Genomic DNA, 17,653 nt, shown 5'->3' on the forward strand with positions numbered 1-17,653 from the left:
AAATTGTTTTAAACTATTCTAGATGCTATAACTTTGGACTATAAAAATCTTACGGTATGAGTTCTATAAATTTATTAGTTGAGTATAAATTAGAATTTTCTTACTAAAAATTTTATAAATGGGTTTTTTTCTCCTTGACCACTTCTTTTTGGGTGGGGGTGGTGAGGAGCTAATTCTGAATGTCAATTCCATTCCCCTTTGATATGTGCCATCCGGAACGGCACAGAATTAATATGTCATATTTCATAAAGGTAGGATTAATTGTCTGAGTGTCTTTGCCTTATTATCCTTGATGATTTCTTTTGGAGAAAATGTCCCATTGTCCTATTTATTTAGGGTGTTTCTCACCACAATATCCAAATCCAGGCCCTGGTGTGGAATAGAGAGCTTGGCCCTCCTTTTGTACAGCTGATTCCAAAGCCTCCTCCTCCTCCCTCCCCTGTACTTTAAGTGACTTTGATACTGTCCTCCTAGGACATTGTTGGCTCTCACTAGCTTTATATCCCCCAGCCCACTGCAGCGTTGATAGGGAACTCCTGGCCCTCCCTTTCCACTTTATGTGAGACGAGCACCACTGGGGTGTTTCCTGTCCAATCCCAGGAGATTTCCATTATGTTAAAAAAAAAATCTCTCGTTACGTATGTGGACTCAGTTTTTTAATAGTCATGGCAGTGAAACATTTTAAGACTTAGTCATTTATAAATGCAGTCACATGTTTTTATGGCAGTTTAAGCTAGAAATTAGTGTAAATCCTCATGTTCATCAGAATTCATTAATAACTCATCAGTAAAAGACTCTGACACTACTTCCTTAGGAAGTTTTCGATCATCATTGACATTAACAGACTTTAAGTTATGGTCAGGGTCCTCTTTTAGAAAGTAGTGAGGCAGGGGAAGCACAGACTCCCTCCTGGCAGCATTCTGTTCTCAACACCCAGCCACAGTCTGCTCTGCCCTGCTCTGCAGACAAGAGGTGATGCCTGGATGTGATTCGGTGGAGAGCCATGTATACATACATAAGTTGTCATGAAAGTGGACTCACAGAAATACTTATTCCTCTATAATTTCAAAGAATTACTATTTTACAAGTTCTGAGATCCACACCAAAACCCTGATTTACTTGGTAAAAATTACTGTTGTGGTTTAGAAAAATGTTCAGTGGGAAATCATTGGATATGTCCACTTATATAATAAATATTTATTGTGAGCATCAGCTGGATTTTAGGCTGTTTTCTTTCAGTGGCTATGAAAGACTATTATCTTGTAGTGCTATGTTTTAACAGCTACAATAATAGATAAAATGCAGTTTTAGACACCATTTGTCATGGCCCTGTGGGATGGGTCCTGTGCTAGCTGCTGTGATTGATGTTCTTATCATGAGCCCCTGATGCCTGAGGCAGGGTGAACTGATCCTCAGAAAGGAGTCTGCAAAAGCCAGAGTATGCTGTGTTAAGTGGATGTTAAAGAATGAGGGGATGTATGGGCAGAGGCCTAATGGGTCCTTCCATGGCACAGGCAGGCTGGTGGATTAGCTGGGTAACAGGCCCTAAAGTCTCCAAGTCACTTAAGCAATAATGAGTCGGAGACTAGGCATGTGTTGTTTGGTCAGCGGTCTTTGAAGTACCTGTAGGAAAAGTGATACATAATTTGGTTAGCATTATCATTTGCCATGTCTTGGAAAGAGAGAAAACCATACTAGCCTGGTAAAGTGATGGGCTGTCAGCCCCAGGTGCATTTCCCAGTTATTGGGTATTCCGGGTTTGTGCTATCCCAGCTAGACCTACAGTGGGTCCAGGCTGAGGGAAGCAGTGTGAGTGGGTGCAAGGGTGTCCAGGCTGCATCTTAGAGGGGACTGAGTTGGGTCCCCAAGCCCCTGTTCCCCAACATTCTCATCTCCAGGAGCCTCCCACTTTGAGGTTTAAGGAGCTAAATCTTCTTGAAACCCTGGGCCTGACCCTTCCTCACTTTGGGGAGTGGAGACCATGGGAGGACCATAGTGGCAAAACTCTTCCTTTTCCACTGGAATTGTTAACAGATGTATGATCTGCACTTAGTTCTTCCCATGTGTAATTGAAAATGGACTGGTTCACTGTTATTGGAGGCTGACTAGCATTTACTGAGGAGAGAGAATGGGAAGAGTGTTGTGTGCCATGCTGAAAACTTGTAATCCTTTGAAACACTTTTGGAGACATTTTCAGGAGAGAAGTCTAAGGAGTAGGAGGATGTTGGTGTTGTGAGGGAGGTCAGATGGTGGCTTAGCTGACCAGACTCATGCTAAGTAGGGTAAGGGAGACCTGGATTTCACAGACCGCCAGTTGCTGATGTAAATATCCAGAGTGGAAATGTTGGCAGTGAGGCTGTACATACCATTTTCTTTTGTTTAAGCTTTATTTACATTTAATTGACAATAAAACTGTAAGATATTTAAAGTGTGCATTGTGGTGACTTCATATTTCCCACCATCTGGTTAACTAACACATCTATCACATTGTATATTTGTCCTGTTTGTGAGAACATGAAGTTCTGTTCTCTTAGCAAATTTTAATGATATGGTCCAGGGTTAACAACTGTAGTCACCATGCTACACATTGGATTCTCAGACCTTGTTCATCTATAGCTGAAAGTCTGTATCCTTTTATTGACCTCTCCTTATTTTCCCCACACTCCAGCCCTGGGATATACTTCACCACTCTGGTTCTATAAGCTTGACTTTGTTTTAGATTTTACATATAAGTGACATCATGCAGTATTTGTCTTTCCCTGTCTGACTTACTTTCATTGCATAGTGCCCTCAAGGTCCATCTATGTTGTAGAAAATGGCAGATGTCCTTTTTCTTCATGGCTGAGTTATATTCCATTGTGTGGGTGCATACATATCACATCTGCACTCATCCATCTATTGATGGACACTTAGGTTATTTCCTTATCTTGGTTATTGTGTATAATGCTGCAATGAATGTGGAAGTGAGATATCTCTTCGAGATCCTGTTTTTATTTCCTTTGGGTATATAACCAGGAGTGACGTTGCTGGATCCATATGGTAGTCCTATTTCTAATTTTTAAAGGAACCTCTGTACTGTTTTCTGTAGTGACTGCACCGATCTGCATTCCCACTAACAGTGAACGAGGGTTCCCTTTCTCCACATCCTCAGAAAGTGTTTAAGAGCATATGAAGTGTTTATGAGAGTGTGGGAAAGGTTAGTAAGAGAGTGGGAAAGGTTTATAGGAGTGTGGGAAGGGTTTATAAAGCCTTAAAATATATATAAATAATAAAATTAGTATAACGCTGCTAATTAGTGGATTTTCAACCAATCTTGGGGGTCTCCGGAACGTAGCTCCCGTGATAGGTGACTCATCGCTGTGCTGTTTTCCACGGCAGCTGCACCAGTCTGCATTCCCATCAACACAGTAGTAGGGTTCCCTTTTCTGCACACCCTTGCCAACAGTTGTTTGTTGATTTGTTAATGATAGCCATTTTGGCAGGTGTGAAGTCCTATTTCACTGTGGTTTTAATTCGTGCCTCTCTGATGGCTGGTGATGTTGAGCATTTTTTCATATGCCTCTGGACCCTCTGTCTGTCCTTCTTGGAGAAGTGTCTATTCAGATCCTGTGCCCATTTTTTACTGGAATGTTTTTGTCTTCCTGATGTTAGGTTGTATGAGTTTTTTATATATTTTGTAGGTTAAACCCTTGTCTGATGTATCATTGGCAAATCTGTTCTATCCAGTCAGTTCCCTTTTCATTTTTATGATAGTTTCTTTAGACGTGCAGAATCTTTTTGATGGAGTCCCATTGGTTTATTTTTTCCTTTATTTTCCTTGCCTTACGAGATATATCAGCAAAAATGTTGATATGTGAGATATCTAAAATTTTATTGCCTATGTTTTCAACTAGGATTTTTATGGTATCATGAGTTATTTATAAGCCTTTTTATTTCTGAGTTTATTCTGGAGTATGGTGTAACTTGGTGGTCTAGTTTCATTTTTTCACATGAACCAGTCCAATTCTCCCAGCACCATTAATTGAAGAGGCTATTTTTACTCCATTGTACTCTCATGCCCCCTTTGTCAGATAGTAATTTTGCCATAGAGACATGTGTTTATTTCTAGGCTCTCTGCTCTGTTTCATTGATTTGTGTCTTTTATTATGCCAGTAACAGACTGTTTTGATTATAGTAGCCTTATAATATACTTTGATATCAGGTATTGTGATCCATCCTGCTTTGTTCTTCTTAAGATTGCTGAGGCTATTATGGATTTTTTGAGTTCCATATAAGTTTTTATAGTATTTCTTCTAAATCTGTGAAATATGGTATTGGTATCTTAATAAGAATTGTGTTGAGTATAGATTGCTTTGGGTAGTATGGACATTTTGATGATATAATTCTTCCAATCCTTGAACATGGTATATGTTTCTATTTATTTGTGTCTTCCTTAATTTCTTTCTTCAGTGTTGTGTAGTTTTCTGAGTACGGGTCTTTTACCTCCTTGATTAAATTTATTCCTACGTACATTTTGTTGTTGTTGCTATGGTAAATGGCATTTTTTTCTTAGTTTCTCTTTCTGATAATTCATTGTTGGTTTACAAAAATGCCATTAATTTCTGAATATTGACTTTGTGTCACACTACTTTGCTGAATTCACATATTAGGTTTTATAGTTTTTTGGTGGAGTCTATATGGTTTTCTATGTACATTATCATGTCATCTACAGAAATGACAGTTTTACTTCCTCCTTTCCAATTTGGATGCCTTTTCTTTTTCTTGTCTGATTGCTGTGGCTAGTACTTCCAGTACTATGTTGAATAAGAGGGGTGAGAGTGGACACCTATGTCTTGCTCCTGACCTTAGGGAGAAAGCTTTTAGTTTTTGCCCGTTGAGTATGATACTGGCAGTGGATTTGTCATGTATGGCCTTTACTGTGTTGAGGTGTGCTCCCTTTATTCCCACTTTGCTGAGTGTTTTTATCACAAATGGGTGCTGGATTTTATCAAATGTTTTTCACCATCTATTGATGTGATCATGTGGTCTTTGTCCTTCATTATCTTTTTAATGACAACCATTCTAACAGGCATGAGGTGATAATCTCATTGTGGTTTTGATCTGCATTTCCCTGATGATTAGTCACATTGAGCACCTTTTCAGGTACCTTTTGGTCATTTGTATGTCGCCTTCGGGAGAACATCAATTCAGATCCTCTGGATTGTTTATATTTTTGCCAGGTCATATGAGTTTTTTTATATTTTGGATATATACATAATTTGCAAATATTGGGTTAGCCAAAAAGTTTATTTAGTTTTTTTCATATGATGGCTCTAGTAGTGCTTAGTTGTTTTTGACTTCATTCAAAATAATTTTGTTAGATTGTATTGTGGTAGCTGTCATGTGAATATTCATTTAAAAAACTTGTCAAAATTGGTGAATTTTTGTGGAGGAATTTTAATATTGAAGATGGAAGAAAATATGGAACATTTTCAGTGTGTTATGCTTTATTATTTCAAGAAAGACAAAAATGCAGCTGAAATGCAAAAAAGATTTGTGCAGTGTATGGAGAAAGTGCTGTGACTGATGAAATGTAACAAAAGTGATTTGCGAAGTTTCTTGGTACTGTTGACATTTTGGCCAAATAATTCTTTGCTGGAAGACGTTTAGCAGCAGCTCTAGCCCCTACCTACAAGAAGCCAATAGTGGGAGACAGCCAACATACTCAAAATACCCAAATCAGTAAAGTTATTGGTGAAAATCAAAAACATTTCTTTTGTTTTACAGAAAAAGGTAAATGGACTTTTGGGCCAGTCCAATGTTTTCTCCCATTCCTCAGGTTGCCTTTTCATTTTGTTGATAGTTTTTCTGTTTTTTTGTTTTTGTTTGTGTTTTTGCCGTATGGAAGCTTTTTGGTTTCATGTCCCATTTGTATATTTTTGCTTTTGTTGCCTTTCCTTTTGGTGTCATATCCATAAAATAATCACCAAGACCTATGTCAAGGAGCTTAATCTTTGTTTTCTTCTAGGAATTTTGTGGCATTAGGTCTTACATTCAAGCCTTTAATCCATTTTGAGTCTGTTACACTTCCCACAGCACCTTTGTACAAAGCAAAGCATCATAACATTGCAGATGGACATTTCTTTATTGTAGTCAGTGAACTCATCGTTTTCTTTAAGATTTTACTTATTTATTTTTAGACAGAGGGGAAGAGAGGATGAGAAACATCAGCATGTGGTTATTTCTCACATGCCCCTCACTGGGAAACCTGGCCCGCAACCCAGGCACGTGCCCTGACTGGGAAGCAAACCAGCAACCCCTTGGTTCACAGAACAGCGCTCAACCCACTGAGCCACACCTGCCAGAGCAGCATTTTCTAATAGTTGGGGTGATGATCAGAGTTTAGCCAAATGTGCTTCTTTTCTCCCTTAGCTAACATGCCAGCATGCGTTAAAACTGGGTGGTTTCCTAGAAACCTGGAGAAACAGATTAAAATCAGAAAAAGCAAATTTCTGACCCCCCAATTCCTCCCACATACACCTTTTTTACCCTGACAGATTGTAGAAGCCAAGTTCATAACATTTTGATCATTTCTCCACTATTCCGAATTTTACCTTAAAGTTTACAAAGGAATTTTCATAAGTAATGTTTAGAACTAAGTGTTGTGGTCCTCCTTCCCACTTTCATAAAAGAAGGAAATGAGCCAGGAGAGGTTACTTTACTTGCCACTTTACAGGCTTGACATCAGGCAGCGACCCAGGACTCCGTCTGCACACTGGGTCAGGTGCACTGACCCAGCAGTGCTCAGCAGTCCTGGGAGCAGGCGTGTAGATGAAGTAGGGGTAACAGAACAACACTAAGAAACAGGCTTCAGTGAGAGCGATGCAGCAGTTCCAAAACTAGAAAAGGCAAAGTGTTTTTCTTGACCTCTCACCTCCAGAAAAACAAGTATATTTCTGCTGAGTGTGGATACTGCAGGGTAGGGGATGTAGGCTTTTAGCAAATGAGACGTTGAACAGGTCAGTCTTTTGGAGGTGATGTGTATGTTTCTTACCTTGTTTGTGGTGATGATATCAAGGTGTATGCATAGGTCCAAACTCATCAAATTGTACAGACTAAATATGTGTAACTTTGTACTTATTAAATAAACTGGAATAATGTTAAAATTAAATTGCTATGGCAGTATGAGAATCCTTTACATACTGATGACTAGGGCGTGACCAGACTGCACATTTCCATATGTTTCTGAAGAGCGCATATGGAAACCTTGTGCACTGCCTTCCACAGCAAACTTGTCAGGTGGTCCGAAGCACTGGGGGGAGGGTTGGTGACCTCTTGCCTTCTCCTGTCAGTGTTGTGCCTCAGTGTAGAGAGCGAAAAAGCATCTTGAGTTTTAGGTTTTTGCCTATCAGAATCAGTTTTCCTGTGGACATTAATGATAACATTATAAATGTTTTCACTGGAAACAGTACTGACTTCAAGATGTCAAAATGGTTATGAAAACATTATGACTAAATCAAATCATAAAAGATTACAGGTTAAGGGAAATGGTTTTTCATGCTGTGTTAACAAGCAAGATACTGACAAAAAGCAAGTTCTGAATGGAAACTAGTAGCCTCTGTGCTCGCTGAGGGGGAGGTAACTGCATCCTCCTGCCAGGTCCATGACTAGGGGCCCACCTGCATCTTGATGTGAAAAGACATTGGCCTTCTTAGCCTCTCAAAGAATTGAACTTGACTAACAATAGCATTGACAAATGAATTGGTTGGATTTCATTTGACTACCCTCTGAAAGAAGTAAGGGGGACCCTGACTAATCCAGTGTGGTGGTTCCTGGGGCTTGACTCTGCAGCCTCCTGTGTGGATCCGCTCAGGCTGCAGTGTGGGCACACTGTGGTCAGGAGCAGCCCAGGGCCAGCAGGGCTGTAGTGGACTCCAGCCCCCCACGTCACCCACACCCACCATGGGAAGCAGGATCCTTTGTCTATTTCCGTAGAATGATGCTTCCTGCTCTTTCCTCACATTCAGCATTCATTGACAATGAGTGGATAACTGAGACCCCCATCCCCAAAAGATTAAGAGGAATGGTCCAAGCTAAGATCAAAGAGCCAGGGAAAGCTATTGATCCCCAGAGCCTGAGACCGGAATGCCGTCCCTGGATCTGGTGGAGGCCTCTGTTGTGGGAGAAACTAAACACAGGCCATCTTCAAATAGCCATATCTGACAACTGGGAAGCTCATTTTAAAGACAGTTTGTAAAACATTGGCCATATTTTCCTGGTGGTTAGATCCCAAGCCTCTTCAGTGTGTGCTTGGAACAGATGTGTCTAAAGAAAATGTGAGTATGTATGTGTGAACTGATGTCTGTTAGATTGTGAGTTGTTTTTTTTTTTCAGTCTTCACCCAAGGACATGCTTACTGACTTTAGAGAGAGGGGAAGGGAGGGAGAGAGAGGGGGGGAGAAACACTGATGTGAGAGACATCCCGTGGTTGCCTCTTATATGTGCCCCAACCAGGGATCAAACCTGAGACCTTTTGGTTTATAGGACAACGCCCAACCAACTGAGCCACACCAGCCAGGACTCAATTGTGCTTTTCATGGCTGTGTGTTTACCTCTAGGCCTTCGTTTCTGTGAGAGTAACATGGAGGGACTAGGTGAATGCTGGGTCCACGATTTTTGAATTCTAGGGACAGGACTTCATGGACAGCTTGTCACCACAGTCCTGGCAGCTACACCCCACAGACATGTGGGAGAGCCCAGTGGCACCTCCTCCACTCCCCCAAATGCTGTCAGCACTGCATCTCATCTACCACCTGAGTCTCAACTCCAGGAAAAGGGACCAGGGAATTCCCCAGGAAACAAGCCGCTGATGCTGCCAGCTTTTATTGGCTGAATGGGACCAGTTACAGAGAGAGCTAGAACCGTGATCATGAGCTTGGGAATGGAGTGGAGGGGGACGCACCACATCCCCTGCCTCACTCCTCACTTTGCAGCAGCAAGCACGCAGGCCTCAAGGAGCTCTGGAAGTCAGAACCTGCTGGCTGCATGCATAGTGAGCCTGCGACCTGGATAGGCAGATGGAGGTGGGCAGTTAGTGCTAAAAACTTCCATAGGTTCAGCTGTGCTGATGCAGGAGAGAACCACTGGTGTAAATGTTTTCATCAGAACTGGTCCCAAATCTGGGTCCTTCTCATAATCATGCAAGAACCCCAGGCCCAAGTCCCAACTCCAGGCATTAGATTTGGGGGAGCCTGGGCATTTGTGCTTTTTTATAAAAGCTTGTTCCAGTCATTCTGATCAAGCCATTTTGGAAACTGCTAATGTGGATCTTGGATTTTATATCCTCTCCCGGCTGGAGAGATGAGGGGCTGTCTGTGGTTGAGAGCATAAGTAAGATAAGAGGAGAGGGGGAAGGTGACTGTCACCGTGCGGTGTTCCAGTCTTTTAGCCAAGAAATGTGCATTTGTTTTGAGGAGGCATGAGGGGCTTAGGCCTCGCTGTAGACCTGACTGTGCTGAGGGGCCTGGACATCAGTGTCCACTTTAAAGGGACATTTTATCTGCAGTCCTTCACTTGAGAATTTTCATATATTCACACTTTAGAGAATTCATGAAACTTAAAAAATTTTCATTCCATAACTAATTGCAGTATTTATCAGCAATTCTGATTTTTTTACACATATACAAGTTTATTTCACACACTCAAACTCAGAGGTAGGCTATTCGGAGCTGGGATGGTAGCTTTGCACCAGAGAATCCTCAGGGACCCAAGTTCCTTTTGACTTCCATTCTGCTCTTCTCAGGAACTGGCCCTGGCTCATGGTCCAAGATAAAGCTCCAGCCCTCAGACCCATTTCAGCAGGGCAGAGGAAAGGGAGGAGGTGGGACGAAGACTTGTGTCAGCTTCGTCTTAGATGAGGTATCTAGAACACACCACATAATTCTGATTTTTGATCTTTACAGTGAGTTAGCTCTCAAGGGAGACTGATGTTAGGCGCAGAAATCTAACAAAATATCATGAAGAAACAGGAAGTCGCTCGGGGCACTGTGGTGCCTAGAACATACCAGAAACGAGACCTCTGGTACTTCTGCCTCTGTCTTGTGTTCTCTGTGCCTCATGTTCTCTACTTGGGGAGAGTCCAGCTCGGGATAGTGGGATTCTTTCTGGAAAACATGCCTCAGTAAGGAAATCATGTACCAGATACTATCTTCTGTGAAAGGACTCTTGTAGGGATTTTTTACAGAGTCCTTTCTTTGGCCCAATTGTTTCAGGCCCAATAACTGGGTTACCTGCAGAGCACAAAAGGAATGTGAAATAGTTACAACTTTGCAAAAGGCAGCATACACAAAATCAGTCCTTCTCTGTCAATTACATCACATCCTGAGGGTGTTTGCAATGGTTCCATTCCAGAACCAGACCTTCTAGCCCTCAAGGTGGAAGTCCCTCGTGTCTTAGTATCCTGATGGTCCCTCTATCTTAGAGTTCCTGGCACTGCAAATTCCCCAGGATCTTCTGATTAAATGAATGATTGCATTATGGCCTGTACGACTCTAGAGCTGACTGCTAGGACATTCCGTGACCCTTGAAGGCTAACTCCACAGGGCCCAGTTCTGCCCCCTTTGGGTGTTTTACTTGCACTGTGAATGATGTTTATGGGGAGGCCTGTCATTTTGACTGTCTTAGGAATGGAAAACTTATTTAAAAGGCTTCTGTATAGAATACTTGATCACTCAGGGTTTTTTTATGCAAAAATATAACAAACCAACCAGAAATTCCAAATTACAACCAGATCCCAAATGGATTCCGGTAAAGGACTCTGATTCCTTTGTATCAGCCAGCACCCCTGAGTTCGGACCATTGCAGACGGATCCCCACAGTACCTCTCCCTTCAACACTGGGTACCTGCCAAGCAGGTGTCTTTGCCACTGAATGTTCCTCTGTGTCCTGCATCATAACCTAGCATACTTTAGACACCTTTTATATATGTATATAGTATATTAACAATGAAAGGATGGAAATGATACATTGTGCAAACATTGATCATAATTAAAAGAAAATAGGAGTGACTTTTAATATCAGATACAGTGTAATTCAGAGCAAAGAAAAACACCAGATACAGAGGATCCCATCGGGGATACTGCAGTATGTTTGGTTGTCCCATGTCTTAGGCTGTGACAATCTCAGGCTTTCCCTGTTTTTGATGACCTTGACAGTTTTGAGAAGGATTTGTCAGGTGTCTCTCAGTTGGAATTTATCTACTGTTTTTCTCATCATTAGACTAGTACAGTGATTTAAACCTTTTTCATCTCATGGCTTCATAAACTAATTACTAAAATTCTGTGGTACACTAAAAAATATGTTTTTCCCGACCCGATGAAAATATATGTATAATTTTGATTTCATTCACACATAGCTATTTTTGTATTGGTGTTACAGAACAGGGCCAAGGGGGGTACGATATACAATTACCAAAAGGACCCCCCAATAGATTCGCTGTGCCTGCTGCCAGAAGAAAGACATCTCTCAATGCCAGAGATTTGCGAAAAAGGAAATATTTATTTAAAGCTATACAGACTTAAAATAGTGACCCAATGTCTTCATTAAAATATTAAAGTCCTTTAGGACACCCACAGATGCACACAGTCCTTCCTTCTCCCTCTGCCCTAGTCTGGGGTACCGTATCTCAGGAGAAGAAGCAGAAGTCTGTGATTCAGGCTCCCGGCATCATCAGCTGTGTCTCCGTAAGGATATCCTGTTAATCCAAAGCCACAGCACCTTCTCATGGCCCACCAGCAAGAATCCTCTCACCCCTTTTCTTCTAGGCAAAGTCTTTCCTGCTTCCTAAGCCACGTGGCAAAAGGGAGCACCCCAAAGCCATGTGGTCCTCACTCTCGCCAAAGCTGTGGGGATCCCCACTCTGCCAAAGCCTTGTGGCTCTCCCCTCCAATGGCTGCCGCATCTGGGTTTAAATACCCAGGCCAGTCTTCCTCTGCAGCCTCATTTCCGACTCCCCCTATAATCCATTATACTTGCAAGTATCCCCGCATCCTTCCAGCTTTACTGGGCTGCCATAGTGAGTCTGGGCAGGTGTGGCCCCATGGCATGGAGCCAGCCATTTCCAAGCTTTCATGCAGGCGCTGTAACCAGGGGAAGTTACCACCTAGTTACATCTTGGATGGAAGTCACTTCCATCCCCCCGGCTCAAAGCATGGCCACAGCTATTTAACATATCTATGCACCCAATTAAAGGTTATAGGTATGTTAAATGACCATGCCAGAGGTTAGCTGCAAAGCCATAGCTGTTGCTGTACAAAATAACTCTGCATGTTCCTGCACCGTGTGCCCCTTCCCCCAACTCACTCTTGTGGGGGTGGGGGGAGGACATCCTATATATCTTTCTAATATTTCCTGGACACCTTGAGTTCTGGACCTCATTCCAAATTAGTATTTGGGACCCCCCCCCTTGGCTGCACCCTGTTACATTGGCTGTTGTCATTTTTTGTTCGATAATCTAAGGGAAAAGAGGTCAGTGCTCCTGACTGAGTCAGGAATCTCATGTTTTAAAAATTCTTGCAGCACACTGGTTGAAAATCACAGGAATAGGGTTATGGGGTTTTGAGGGGAAGACCACAGAGGTAAAGTGTCATTCTCACATCAAGAGTACACATTGGTCATTGGACTTACATCAATGTGTTGTTGACCCTGATCACCATGTCAGGTTTCTCTGTGATGAAGTAATTCTTTCTTTGTTCCATGCTGCCCTCTTTGGAAGTCTCTAGGTGCAGCCTACACTTAAGATGGGGAGTAAGCTCCACCACCTTGAGGGGGGAATAGCTACATAATTTATTTAGAAATCTCCTGGAGAAGTCTGTCTCTTCTCACCCATATGTTTATTCAATCATTCATTTCCCTCCTTTTTTAAAATTAGTTACACCATATACACGCACAAGTCTAAACAATATTTTTTCAATTGCTTGTTTGAGGGCTTCATGAAAGTGGAACCATGTGGGATGTAGTTAGTCCTTCGCCTTTTTCTGCCCAGAGTGGTTTTGGGCAGTCATTTGGGGAAGTGGTCTTCTTTCACTGCTGGGCAGTACTGAGTTGTGTGACAGTAGACCCATTTATCACCCCGCCGTTGACTGGGTTATTTGCTCCTCTTCCTTAACTGTCATCATGCGCAGCGCCGTCCTGAGCATTGTCGGGCAGGTCCCCTGACTGCCAGAGTTCTCTCCTGCCAATAAGTGGGAGTGGAGTTGCTACCTCGTATAGCATGTCAGTGTTCACCTTTACAACATAATTCCAAACGGTCTTCCCATTTTACTCTCTACAGCAGAATGCGGAGAGTCCCTCTGCTTCATGACCTTCCTGACACCTCATCATGTTTTTCATTTTTCCATCTACTGTAAGAGGGTATCGCACTGTGATCTCAGCTATGAATGTGGTTGAGCTTTTTTGTCTTTTCACCATTTATGTATTGACGTCTTTTGCTTGCTTTTCAAGTGAGTTGTGGGTCTCATTCTTCTTGAATTGTGTGTTTTTATGTATTCTAGATACCAGTTCTTTATTTTTATTTTTTAAAGAATTTATTTATTTTTTAGAGAGAGGAAGGGAGAAAGAGGGGAAGAGAAACATCAATATGTGGTTGCCTCTCACATGCCCCACTTACTGGGGACCTGGCCTGCAACCCAGCATGTGCCCCAACAAGGAATGGAATCAGTGACCCTTTGGTTTGCAGGCCCACACTCAGTCCACTGAGCCGCACCAGCCAGGGCTACCGTTTATAAACTTGAGTGCCTTCACATAGAAGGGTATTTTGTATTCTAATAGCCCTGCTGAAAGGCCATATCCACTTTGTTTCAGTGTTCAACAACTTTTTTTTTAATGTGGAGGCTGAAAAAGATGAATACAAAGTTTTTAAATGCTGGAATTTTATTGACAGTACTTAGGTTATTTTTGCTAGTCTTAGATGATACATCTTAGTATCATGATACAAAAAGATGATACATCTTTTTCATTATCTGTTGCTGTGCTACTTGGTTGTTAGAAATAGCTGGAAGATTTACTCTTCATTCATTGATCTGTATTTCATGAATATTGATGTATATTCCATGTGCTTTTTCCCTTTAACTCAAAGTAGCTGAACAGTATAAAATTTAAATTTTTAATTGTAATTCTCCTATGGCCTCCATGAGTAAAGAGCCCTTATTAAATAGAATAAGCATAACTGTAACTAAAGATGAGATTGTGGTAGATGAAGCCTCTTACATTTGACTCCAGCTGCAAATGAGGACTTCAGTGTAGGAGGGCTGACCCACGAGGGGGTTTGTGTGGAGGAAGCCCCACGCGGCTGCCCAGCGTGTGTCTGCAGGCCACTCATCCACTCGGTCCAGCACATACTTGCCGCAGGCGTCATGGGCTCAGGCCCTTCTACCTGACCTGTTCACAAGGAGACAAAGTCCTCAAAGAATTGCATTGAGTGAGGGAAAGTGGACAATCAGTTAATAAAAATATGTGTAAAATACTGGTTAGCATCATGGATAAAAAAAGCAAGGTGTGGAGGGGAGGGAGCAGCCATTGTAAACCTGGTGGGCCAGGTGGGGCGGGCAAAGAGTTGGGTTTAGTCAGGAATGGGTTATGAGAGGGCGGGAACAGAGAGAGGTGAACAGAGGCCTGAACAAAGGGAGGGAACAAGTTGTGCAGATGTCTGGGGAAGAGCACCCCAGGCAGCCTGGTGAATGCAGGGGCCCGGGGCCAGGGCTCCCTTGGTTTTTCCAAGGAAAAGCAAGGCGTGGGCCAGGGGCGTGAGTTTGGAGGAAGAGCTCAGGACCAAGTTGCTTTTGGCTTTGCATTTATTCTGATATGATGGGAAGCTACAGGGACGTGTGAACAGAGCAGCAACACAAACCTCTGTCCATTTTACAGTTGTCACAAGGCTGCTGTCAGGGAGATAGAGTGGAGCTGTGTGGAGGGAAGGAACCAGAGCTGTAGGAAGAAGTTGTGCAGTCCAGGCGGGAGCTGGCTTGGAGCAGCACAGTGGAGGGGCGAGGACTGGTTGGATTCCAGACAGATTTTGAAGGCAAGCCTCTGGGGTTTACTGAAACGGATGGGAAGTGTGAGAGAAAAGTCTAAGGTTTTTGGCCTCATTGACAACTGGGTGAATGGGTTGTCTTCTATGTCATTTGCTCAAAAGAGAACATTGTGGGACTCAGGAGGTTTTTGTTGTTATTTATTTGATTTGCTTTCGTTCGTTGTGGTAGGGAGAGTGAAGAGTTCTGTTTGGAAATGTTAAGTCCGAAGTGCACATCAGACATCCAGACGGAGGTGTCGAACAGGCAGGTGGGAATAGAAGTCTGGCATTCAGGGAGAGGCCAGGGATGGAGACCTACATTGGGAGCAGCCTGGGTAGAGGTGGTACTCAGAGTCAGGAGGACGGATAGATTCATCCAGGGAGTGGGGATGGAGTAGGGGCCCCAGACAGCCTGGCTGCTCCTGCATCTGTGGGTCAGAAACACAGGTAGGAGCCAGCAAGGAGACTAAGAAGGAACAGTCAGGGAAAAAGAGAAGAACAGGGCTATGTGACCAAGGAGCCAAGTGAAAGGCATGTTCTGGAAAGGGCTGATGAACGGTGTCCACTGTCAATGTGCAGATTAGATGACCTGGAAGTGAGAAATATTCATGACACAGTGGCACAGGCAGATAACTGTAGGAGCAGGTTCTTTCAGGAGGCAAGAGGGAATGGTATTCAGTGCACAGAAGACAGGCCTCGGAAGAGCACCCATCTGGTGTTCTCACCCCAGAACAAAGAGACAGTGCAATATTCTCAGGTGTGGATAGACGTTTCTGTTAGGATGGGTGGGGTAGGGTAAGACGGCAGCTGAACTACAACCTGGAAAAGATGGCTGATGTCAAACCAGAGAGCCGAAAGGGTGGGCTTTATCCGCTTGGCAACCTGAGCCCAAGGAGAACCACCAATTTGCCGCTTTGTTCAAAGGGGACCAATCCCCAGCTCCCACGAAGAGAGCCAACCAAACTAAACCCCCCGCCACATTCCCTGCTTGGGCGCAACTTCCCTGGCCCCACTGTGTGGGCCGGGGAACCTCACCCAGGCACACAAACCCCAATAAAGCTCTATACTGCCTAACTTTGTGGCTGATTGGCATTTCTTCCTCGGCGGAGCCTAAGAAAACCTTTCCATTTCCTTCTAACAGCTTATGTTTTCCTGAGTGAAACAAGAAGCAAGGCCATTCATCACCTGAGACTGCAGCAGAGGGGAGGAGAGAGGAGTAGGTGGGGAAGAAAGGTCTGCAATTGGCTCCTCACAGGGGCAGAGAGGGACATGGAGCGGGCTGCCAGGCAGCACCAAGGGCTGCCCGAGCCAGTGATCGGAAATTTAAACAGGACTGGTCGCAGGTCGTGAGTGCTTCTGTTGCATATTCAACTGCCCAGGCAGGTGTGGGGTAGGTGTACATACCCCCTTCAAACTTTTGGTGGCCTTGTCAAACTCCTGATTTATAGCCACTGAGATTTCTGCAAGTGCTCTTAACATGTGTTACTTTGCTTTGGCTCATCTAATTCAAGGGTAAAAATAATGAGACTTGAAGTCATATGTAAGTATGTACAGCAAAAACTGTAGGTGGGATCAGGAGGTTTGGCACAGGTTAGTGAGGAGGTGGGGATGGGACCGAACCTGGAGAACTAGGCTGTGGGAGAAGGTGGCTGTGATTGTGGAGGGGGATGGGGTAGTCAGCAGGGCAGACACTGGAGAAGTAAGTTAAGTAACTAGTGCAGAGTGTTACTTAAAAGCATTGTTTAGCAGGAGGGAAGGCTAGTTTGAAATCAAATACCATCATTGTCACAGAATAGTATCTGTCTTTAACAGCACTGTGCCCCAGGAGCCGGACTAGAATTAATACAAGAGTCTCGTGTGTAAAATGTACTGAAAGTGGGATGTAGATCCTCTTGGTTACTGTGAAATCAGCCATATTGATTCTGAGACTGGGGCAGAAGAGATATGAGGTGAACCTGCAGAATCCTGTGGTGCCAGAAGTAAGGCTGTGCTCAATACACACACACATTCACACCCACACACATATGCACTTTCACATACACTCACACCTGCATGCACTACTTACTCTACACACAAAGCTCACACGTGCTCACACACATGCACTCACAATGATAGTGGTATGTCAAAGAGATGAAGGATGCAACTGAAAGAGCACTCAGTAGCCAATGTTAGAACAATTGGAGCAACAAAATAAATATTGGATTGTAGCCCATATAAGTAAGTAATTGAATAAATTTTAAAACGTGGGAAGAGAGACAAGTCTCTTGTGCAAAATTCCAAAAAAATTTTGTAGGTAGGCTCCCTCAGGGAGATGGAGTATAACTCCCACCCTTAAGTGTGGGCTGTGCTTGGAGACATCCTTCCAAACAGCGCAATAAGGAAAAGGGAAGAAAGAATGACTTCACAGCGGAAAGACCCGGCCGGCAGACACTGCCTCAGCCAGGTGATCAAGGTTGACATCAGCAGTGATGAGTCATGTTGATGGTATGTACTCTTGATACAGTGCAGTGACGAGGACACTGTAACACTGTGGTCATCTCCCCTCAAACCCATAACATCATTCTTATGAGGAGAAAAACATCAGACAGACCCCAAGGGACATACTAC

General features: G+C 43.3%; 1 protein-coding gene across 3 annotated transcripts in view; it reads left to right on the forward strand.

Moving 5' to 3' along the window:
• Positions 1-17,653, forward strand: part of NCK2 (NCK adaptor protein 2) — a 153,923-nt gene that overhangs the window by 75,450 nt on the left and 60,820 nt on the right. The gene's annotated exons all lie outside the window — the stretch shown is intronic.

This window comes from Artibeus jamaicensis, unplaced genomic scaffold (assembly GCF_021234435.1).
Source record: "Artibeus jamaicensis isolate MK-2021 breed Jamaican fruit bat unplaced genomic scaffold, CSHL_Jam_final contig_384, whole genome shotgun sequence".
Classification (NCBI taxonomy): Eukaryota; Metazoa; Chordata; class Mammalia; order Chiroptera; family Phyllostomidae; genus Artibeus; species Artibeus jamaicensis.